Genomic DNA, 9108 nt, shown 5'->3' on the forward strand with positions numbered 1-9108 from the left:
TTTTCTTCTTCTGAGAAATGAAAATTGGCAGACATAATGTAATAATAGGAGTTCTCTGCGAAAACTCGGGAGATAGTACGAGATCGGGAGGTAGGTGTGGAAATACCCCCAAAATCGGGAGGTTTTTCTCTCGGCTTGAACTGTCCGGCCTTGTGTAATGAATATGTCATTTATATCCTTCTTAAATGAATTTATTGCATTGTGGTAAATTTTTAACTTTTACATTGGGCACCATCACTTAATCCTTATCACATTTGTGCACAGCACACGATGTATAAGTATTTATTTAAAAATTATATTGCATTTTTGATTTCCAAAATATGAAATATGAGCACCTTCTTTCTGTTGTACTTTTCTGCTGTCAGGTCTTAAACACGTTGTTAACACACAGTTCAACAGATATAGTTATGAGCATAACTCGGAAGCATATTCAACTTTTGAATGAGCACCCCAAATCTGGTCTCCTCTTGTCTCGCTCGCCATGTATATGTTTGTATTTGAGGACTGGCTAGTACTGCGTCACGGGACCACGTGATCTGTCGTCTCATCAAAGCTCGGAAAAACTCGGCAATTTACGGAATCGTGGTATCTTCCGCGCAATATAATCACTACCCGCCTACGATATTTAATTTATAAACATCACAGTCCAATTAAAATTTGTAGAGAATTACATACATAAAAGGATATTTTTTGTTTCTAGTCTCCTTTAACTTTCCTTCTGTGTGGATGGTATAATTGGGTTTGTTTTGTTTTTTTCTTTCTTTTTCGCATGTGTGGATAGTATATTTTGGTTATGTATTTTGCTTCTTCGCGTGTGTGGATAGTAAATTTGTGTTTGCTTTTGCTTCTTCGCATGTGTGGATAGTATAATGTGGGGTTGATTATCTCCTTCGCGTGAGTGGATAGTATATTTTGGTTATCTTTTTGCTTCTTCGCATGCGTGGATAGTATAATTTGGGTTTGATTATCTCCTTCGTGTGTGTGGATAGTATATTTTGGGTTTGATTATCTCCTTCGCGTGTGTGGATATTATATTTGTGGTTAGCTATGGCACCTTTCCGTGTGTGGATAGTATATTTTGGTTATGTTTTTTGCTTCTTCGCGTGTGTGGATAGTATAATTTGGGTTGGATTTTCTCCTTCTCGTGTGTGGATAGTATACTGTGGATAGATTTTGCTTCTTCGCCTGCGTGGATAGTATATTTGTGTTTGTTTAGTGCTTCTTCGCGTGTGTGAATAGTATATGTGTGGTTAGTTATGGCACCTTTCCGTGTGTGGATAGTATATTTGTGATTGTTTTTGCTTCTTTGTAAATGTGTGGATCGTATAATTTGGGTTTGATTATCTTCTTCTCGTGTGTGGATAGTATATTTTGGTTTGTTTTTTGGTGATCACCTCTGTGTTGATAGTATGTAATATGTGTCGTGAATGTAAGGGATGTTTTCCTTCACGTCTGTGCTTTACAAAGAAAAAGTCAAAGCGTTCGTCGTTCGCGCCATTCTACGGAATAACCAAAGAAGATGGCAGTAGCCGTAGTTTTATTTAACAAATTGACGGAGAGTTGGCATTGGATAGTGGATGCCTCCTATGTAGTGGAAGGCTTGAGAAGGAATGGAGGTATCCAGTTATAAAAGACTTTGTCACAAGACAAGTAACAAGTCTAAAAGTAGCCATGGATCTTGTGAAAGACATGATAGAGGAAGAAGCTTTCTTGCCTCAATTTTTTTTGTACGTCAGTTGTATAAGTGTTTGTCTGTTGTCTGTTGTATGTGTTATATAAATCTAAGTCCCACTCTTTATTCCTGATTGAGGTCAGTCCGGTGCACACCTGCCCACCCGCTCTTTGCTCAGGACTGTGACGTCCTACATTGTTTCAACATTGTTACCAATCTCCTTTACCGTTACGACAGATGCTATACAGACTCCACTTTCCTTGTCCGTAAACAGGCCCAATATTCCCCATGTTAAATTCCCATTGTCCGAAGACTGGCCCAATCTATTGTCCCTATACATTACTATGTTAAATTTCCCATGTTAAATTCCCCTTGTCCGCAGAGTTGCCCGGGGGGTGGGGGTCCGTAATGTATTTTCCCATTGTCCGTAGGGTGCCCCACTATACTACTTGTTTGACCTCAATTTAAGGGTATAACGGGAATTTAACATAGGGATAACTCTGTGGGTAATAACAGGAATTTAATATTGGTGGTACATTATAACATGATTAGAAGTGGCTAACCTTAAATAGGGCTGCATTGTTGCCGATGGTTGACCTCCGATGGCACATATACTATCCAACAAGTCGTGTGTACGTACTCATTGCTTAGTAGCTACATTGATATATGCGAGATTTGTATATAAAGTAGGTGTCGTCAGCCTATTGCACGCGTTCCCATTGTGGCACGACATAATCTTTGGAAAGGCACGCTCTACGAGTTGTAGTTTTGCATTGCATGTACTAAAATCTATAAAATGTAATTGAAGGGACGAACGTGATTTGGCACGCAGCACTCAACAATTGGACTGACCTAACCCACTAACGTTTTCGGCCCATTATGAATTCGAACTTACCATTTCGTTCACAATGACAGTTGCAATCTTTTAAGCTCAGTGATGAATAAAAAAAGACATTTTAAAACTTACTTGTTATTCAAAATTTGTATCGAATATAATTCAAACATTTGGTCTTCATAATATAAATTGAGCGACGATTAGTTTCAGCGGTATCAACTGGTCAAGGAAAAGTTTTGGTTAATTATATTCAGTATTTAAAAATAAATCGTTACATTCTTTTATCTGCAGGTGCAAATTTTGATAGGATTATAACCTGGTAAAAGATTAATAAAGCGGAGCTGATAAATAAATGCAATAAATACCCTTTATCTTTCAACTTTAACAGGTGCAGCCATCCCACAAACTCCTCACCTGCTAGTTTACTATCCACCACTCTAACCACCAAAATGATGTTTCTGCCATCGCCACTGTCTATAACCATGAAGTGGCGCTTAATTTTGTTTCAGAAATATTCTTGCCGTATTTCTACATTTATTTTCCGGAATTTCTTAATTTTAAACAAAAATTATATTAAATTACTTGGAATTTAAAGTTGATCCATTATGAATATCTAGATACACACCATATCGAGTTCTTTTGTAGCATATAGTATATATCGCAAAAACCTCGCTGAGAAAGAAAGACATGTTCAAATGCTGTGGAATTACAAACGTACAATAAATACATCAAGCTATTGGTTAGCTGGCATTACATACTAAGGGAGACAACTCGTGAAATACTATAGATGTCGCTAGGACAATTCACCAATATATCTGTTCGATCGGAACCTTGGCTAGCGAAGATGTAGACACCCAGACACAGTCACACCTCCAAATTCAGACGGCCAAACAGACATCCCCACCAAATTCAGACGTCCTTTCCAAAATTCAAAGCCCTGAAAATACGATTCAATCCGTGTATTACACGAGACACGGTCATGTACAAATGCAGTGATATACTTTCATGCATGTGCGCACATAAAGTTGCCTGCTACATAAAAATATTTCATCGGAACTACAGTACAAGATTATAATTATTATAATAACCAGGTTCGTATATGAATTTAGATCCGACAAAACTAATCTTAGAGAACTATAAGAACTCGAACAGTTTCTCATTCTTTAATGCGTGCAGCATTTAAATAAATTCGATTATTTTGCTCATTTATAAAATGGCTAAGTTGAAAGACTATAGTGTATCTAACAACATAACGTTATGCCATAAGTCTTGGCTCTCTGTAAAATTTAGAATAAATACTGAAACGTCCAATATATCAAACAATTCTATTACATAATACGGATGGCGCAAAGACAATGCAATTTTAGATTTCACCAACCTCTACAGCTGAACATTTTCTGTTGAGACGTTATTGTCTCACTCGCGTCTCTAAGTACCCTGGTTATGGTGCAGTCAACGGCCAAAGAGCATTAAGTTTATCGGTGTTCTCATTGCAAGCACATTGCTCGCGCAACATGAAATGTACAGAAGTCAGTATTCTGAAAAATCTAAGACACTAGAAAACAACTTCCTGGTAACGCTGTACGCGGAAACGGTATCCATGTACAGTTTAGTTCAGGTATAATGCATAAACATTAATTACACAAAGTTCCCTGACACGGGAAAGACCTTTTGCGTCAGGCGAAGGCATTAATTCCTCCTCTACGCCACAGCAAGGACAAAGCAGAAAGATACTTCGAAACCTCTTCAGACCTCATAGGCACAATCAGAAAAATAACAAGAAAATAAGAACATCCATCTTAGAATTGGACGTTATTCATTACTAACCGAAAAAGAAGCAAACAATAATTCTTGCAAATATTCCAAGTCAAAGTTTGATCCTTTTGCCATACCACAAGCAAGGATGAGGATGCAGTAATACTAATTGGTAGAATTTCATTCAATGTCGTCTTTGATCACCCCAGTACCTATCGAACTTGAAATCAAAAGACAAACCGAAGATTTCATCAGTATGAATAGCAGTCAATTGTACCTGAAAATCAAATTCTCAAAGTGGGCAACACCAATCCAGGGAAGATGTCTGAGTAACTCCCGTGAACACTTTGATGAATCAGTTGTTCAGCGAAGTGGATTTGTACTTGAATAAAAAGCTGGTCAGCAGCAGTATACTCTTATAGCGCGTACTTGGAAATTTTCTTGACGTACGTAAAAGGCTCCAAGAACACATATCTGGATGCTTCCATAGTATTTGGACATTTGGATGTAAGATAAGTATTTGAACATTTGGATGCAAGATAAGTATTTGTTGAACGGAGTCGATGTACGCCTGAGACTGAATCGAAGTAGTACCGTGTTACATTTGATGGCTAATGCTAAAGAGTACAAAACGAGCATAGAAGAAACCAGATTTTATGTTCGCTATATTTTAAGTCTTTCCTAAAGTCAGACTAAAAAACAGAACGACAGCCAAGAATCCTCTTCGACGAGTGTAAGTGAAAACTTTCACCATTGCCTCTGTACTCCGATGCAAAATCAAAATCATGTTTAACATAGACGGCCACCCAAACGTTTAGTCACTGACATCGTCAGCAATACGGCCCACCCATCAAAATTCTTTCGAGTTCCAACATTTCAACATGTCCAAAAGAGAAGTCATTCGAGATGGACAGACATTGTGTACCAGATCCTTTGAACTTAAATTTGCCTGGAAACAACAGCCACGGTAATTTATTTGTGGATTTAGCAGTAAAATATGCTTGGTGGGGCTTTGATTTCACTCCAGCGCAAGGCAGCTACGAATGACATTTTACCCTGTAAAATAATTCCAACTTCGTGTAGAACTTCAGTTTGCAGCAACTCTGGCAAACAACCACGAATGTCATCCTGCATGATGAATTGGACAATACTCTAGAAATCAACTGTTTAAGAGAAGTAATCCTTGACTATTAAAATAAAAAGTATGGAACATGAAGAAGCTATGGAGATAGACCATGATGATGCATAAAGACCTGAGGGACCATTCCTTTCCTCCTTTGACTTCTATGGAGAAAGGCCATGATGATGCATAAAGACCTGAGGGACCATTCCTTTCCTCCTTTGACTTCTATGGAGAAAGGCCATGATGAGGCATAAAGACCTGAGGGACCATTCCTTTCCTCCTTTGACTTCTATGGAGATAGGCCATGATGATGCATAAAAACCTGAGGGACCATTTCTTTCCTCCTTTGACTTCTATGGAGATAGGCCCTGATGATGCATAAGGACCTGAGGGATCACTCCTTTCCTCCAATGACTTCTATGGAGCTGGGCCATGATGATGCATAAAGACCTGAGGGACCATTCCTTTCCTCCATTGACTTCTATGGAGATAGGCCCTGATGATGCATAAGGACCTGAAGGATCATTCCTTTCCTCCATTGACTTCTATGGAGATGGGCCATGATGGTGCATAAAGACCTGAGGGACCATTCCTTTCCTCCTTTGACTTCTGTGGAGACGAAACGCATCAAAACTCTCTTGCAGCTGAGAACAGAGACTACCCGTTGTTCTCCAACTTACCTATCAGAATGTTTCAAGGAAAATGTCAGATTACAATAATGATATATAATATCATTATTGAAAAATCTTGAGCAGTATCATCTTACATATTTCCACATTAGACTTCACTGCATATTATAAAAATATACTCTTGTAATAATAACTATCATAGCAATTGTAGCTATCAGCATGATGAACTAATAATAATATGCACTTTCTTCTAACTCTTTTTCTTACCAGTTATCTCTTTTTGCATGTTCCTTTTCCAATATGTTTAATCCTTGTTTGTACTTTCAGTTGCTGTAGAAATGGGGCTATTGCTGTTTCTGGCTTCAATAAATCCCATTTTACTTTCAAGTTGGACTTTGTGTATTTCTTCACCATTGAAACAACAGAAAACTGGCAGAGCATGAATGTTTTAAAAACTGAAAATACTCCATTGGAAGATGAAGATGAGGTTGATACACAAATGCAAGTTGATGATCCTGTAATTCTTGCTAGTGGTCTCGCAAATCTGGGTGGAGAACGTTGTGAATTTTCTGGAAAGCAAATGTACTAGTACTTCATGTTAAGTTCATATCAGAATGAATTATAATACAACTTGGAAAGAAAGTTTAGAAAACAAAATGAAACATTTCAAAATGAAAATTTTGATGTAAAGTTAGTACAAATTTCAAAGAAGGCAATATCAGATCAATGTTATTACCCATCATTATTGCAAGTAAAACTGGTAAGAAATAGTTAATCATATTAAGTTGGACAAAACATGGCAATATATAGATATTTCCTGTTGACGCTGTGTGAGGTTCCATCATCCAGGATACACAGCTTAAATCTCCATTTGAACATACTGTTTTACAAAGGCATCAAATACAAGTTCCTGATGAAATAGATGCAAATAAGTGCCTTTGATTAACAGGTAAGATAAACTGATACTATAAATGATGATTACCATTCAGAACTGAGAACTTTTACCTTTGGTGAATAGATTATTTATTACAGAAAGTAAAGAGTATTGGGAGAGATCCAAATGTAGCAGAAGTTTTCAAGTAAAAAATGCAATCAATGAAATTTTGTGTTGAAATGTATAAAAACCGATTGAATGGCTAAAACAGAAACAGATGCAAACAAAAACCAGTATTGCAAGAACATTTGTAAAGTGCTACAAGTAAAAGAGTGCAATTAGTTGAACATTTAACACAGCTGAAGAAAGTTTTCAGGGAAAATATGGAAGAAATCAATTCAAAAGATAGGAAAAAATTACCATTTGGTTAAAGGCTGAAACAACTGTTTCTACATTGTCATGTGTTCATTGTCTGTCAGAGAATTGGTTAAATTTGCAAACATGGCAGCAGAACTATCATCATGTTGGTTGTCTACACAGATTTTACACATTTTGTTCTCTTTTTTGATTCACCCCCAACCCCACAAATATGTGTTGTATTGTCACAGCAGGCTTATCAGCTTTTTAAATAATGCCATTTATAACCTCCATTTATAATGAAATACTGGATTTCTCTACATTGCTACTGTATCCAATGATTCTACTCATTTTAAATAATGCCATTTATAATGAAACACTGGATTTCTCTACATTGCTACTGTATCCTATGATTCTACTCATTTTAAATAATGCCATTTATAACCTTCATTTATAATGAAACACTGGATTTCTCTACATTGCTACTGTATCCAATGATTCTACTCATTTTAAATAATGCAATTTATAACCTCCATTTAAAATGAAACACTGGATTTCTCTACATTGCTACTGTATCCAATGATTCTACTCATTTTAAATAATGCCATTTATAATGAAACACTGGATTTCTCTACACTGCTACTGTATCCAATGATTCTACTCATTTTAACTACCATGTCACTTGGTAATTGAAAGACAACTTCACAATCAACAGCATTGTCCACTGCACTTTTGAATCAGTGTATTGCTGGAATTTTACCATTATATTTTTGTCCATGTTGCAATATTGCTCTCCAAAAACTATAAGTTCCATTATTTATTCAACATTGTCAGATACTGTCAAAAACACAGAATGCTTAATAAATGTTCTGCTTTGTATCTAAGCACTACAATATCAATGACATTGCTTTGATTTAACACTAGCAATATCAATGTATGTCAAACCAGAAAGCAGGAAGTCCAGTTAATAGGTTTATCTTTGTCTGCATTAACATTTATTTCGTCAGCTGAAAATGTTCTCCAGTACACATCAGTACATCCATTTATCAATGATAAAGGTCTATCATTTCATCTTTGCTAGCTGATTTGGGTTTTCTTATCTAAATAAATTCATTATCTACTTTTTCAAACATTCACATGCAACTCTTTTGACTTTCATCTCTTTACATTTACTTCAGTGTTATACCAGCTTACTCTCATACCATTTGCATCTCTAGTATTTTGCCTTTTGTTTTTCCTTCAATGCAACCAGTTATTCACTATTACATTTGTAATATACTACATCTAACTATTGTACTTCATCAGGCACATCCATTGTACCATTTATATCAACAGTCTTAATTCAATTTTAGTTCAAATAATACTAGTTCTGTGACTGTTGAATCTACAAATAAAAGAGATGTACTGCTGTTTACTTAAAGATTCTTCCCATAGTAACTGACTTGTGTCAATTTTGTGTGAATTCTCTGACATTCAAGGTGTGATTGATATCTTGAGACTGTACATAATAAAACCTCTGTGCAGAAGAAATACATAGTTGGTTGAGTATTGTGTGATTCAATGCTATATCTTCTTCTATATAAATTTGAAATGTTTCACTTCCCTCTCACGTGTACCAATCTTCTTCTATATAAATTTGAAATGTTTCACTTCCCTCTCACGTGTACCAATATCCATGTCATTTGCATGACTATTTATCAAGTTCTACACTGTTTTACACTATATTTATTTATTTCCCTTTTTAGATATAACTGGAATTATGTTCATATTTTTAATGTTATCTCCTTTCATTTCTTCTGTGATATAATTTATTACCATGAAAAGATATTACCTAGATTTCAGTAGCCATATCACTCTTGCTTA

General features: G+C 36.1%; 1 long non-coding RNA gene across 1 annotated transcript; it reads left to right on the forward strand.

Moving 5' to 3' along the window:
* The first annotated feature begins 3439 nt into the window (after positions 1-3439).
* On the forward strand, positions 3440-8775 carry LOC149805838 (uncharacterized). The gene is made up of 2 exons (XR_016415013.1): positions 3440-3598; positions 6342-8775. It is a non-coding gene; the product is annotated as an uncharacterized LOC149805838 (long non-coding RNA).
* Positions 8776-9108: the final 333 nt, after the last annotated feature.

This window comes from Sinohyriopsis cumingii, chromosome 2, assembly GCF_028554795.1.
Source record: "Sinohyriopsis cumingii isolate HCF-2022 chromosome 2, ASM2855479v2, whole genome shotgun sequence".
Lineage (NCBI taxonomy): Eukaryota > Metazoa > Mollusca > Bivalvia > Unionida > Unionidae > Sinohyriopsis > Sinohyriopsis cumingii.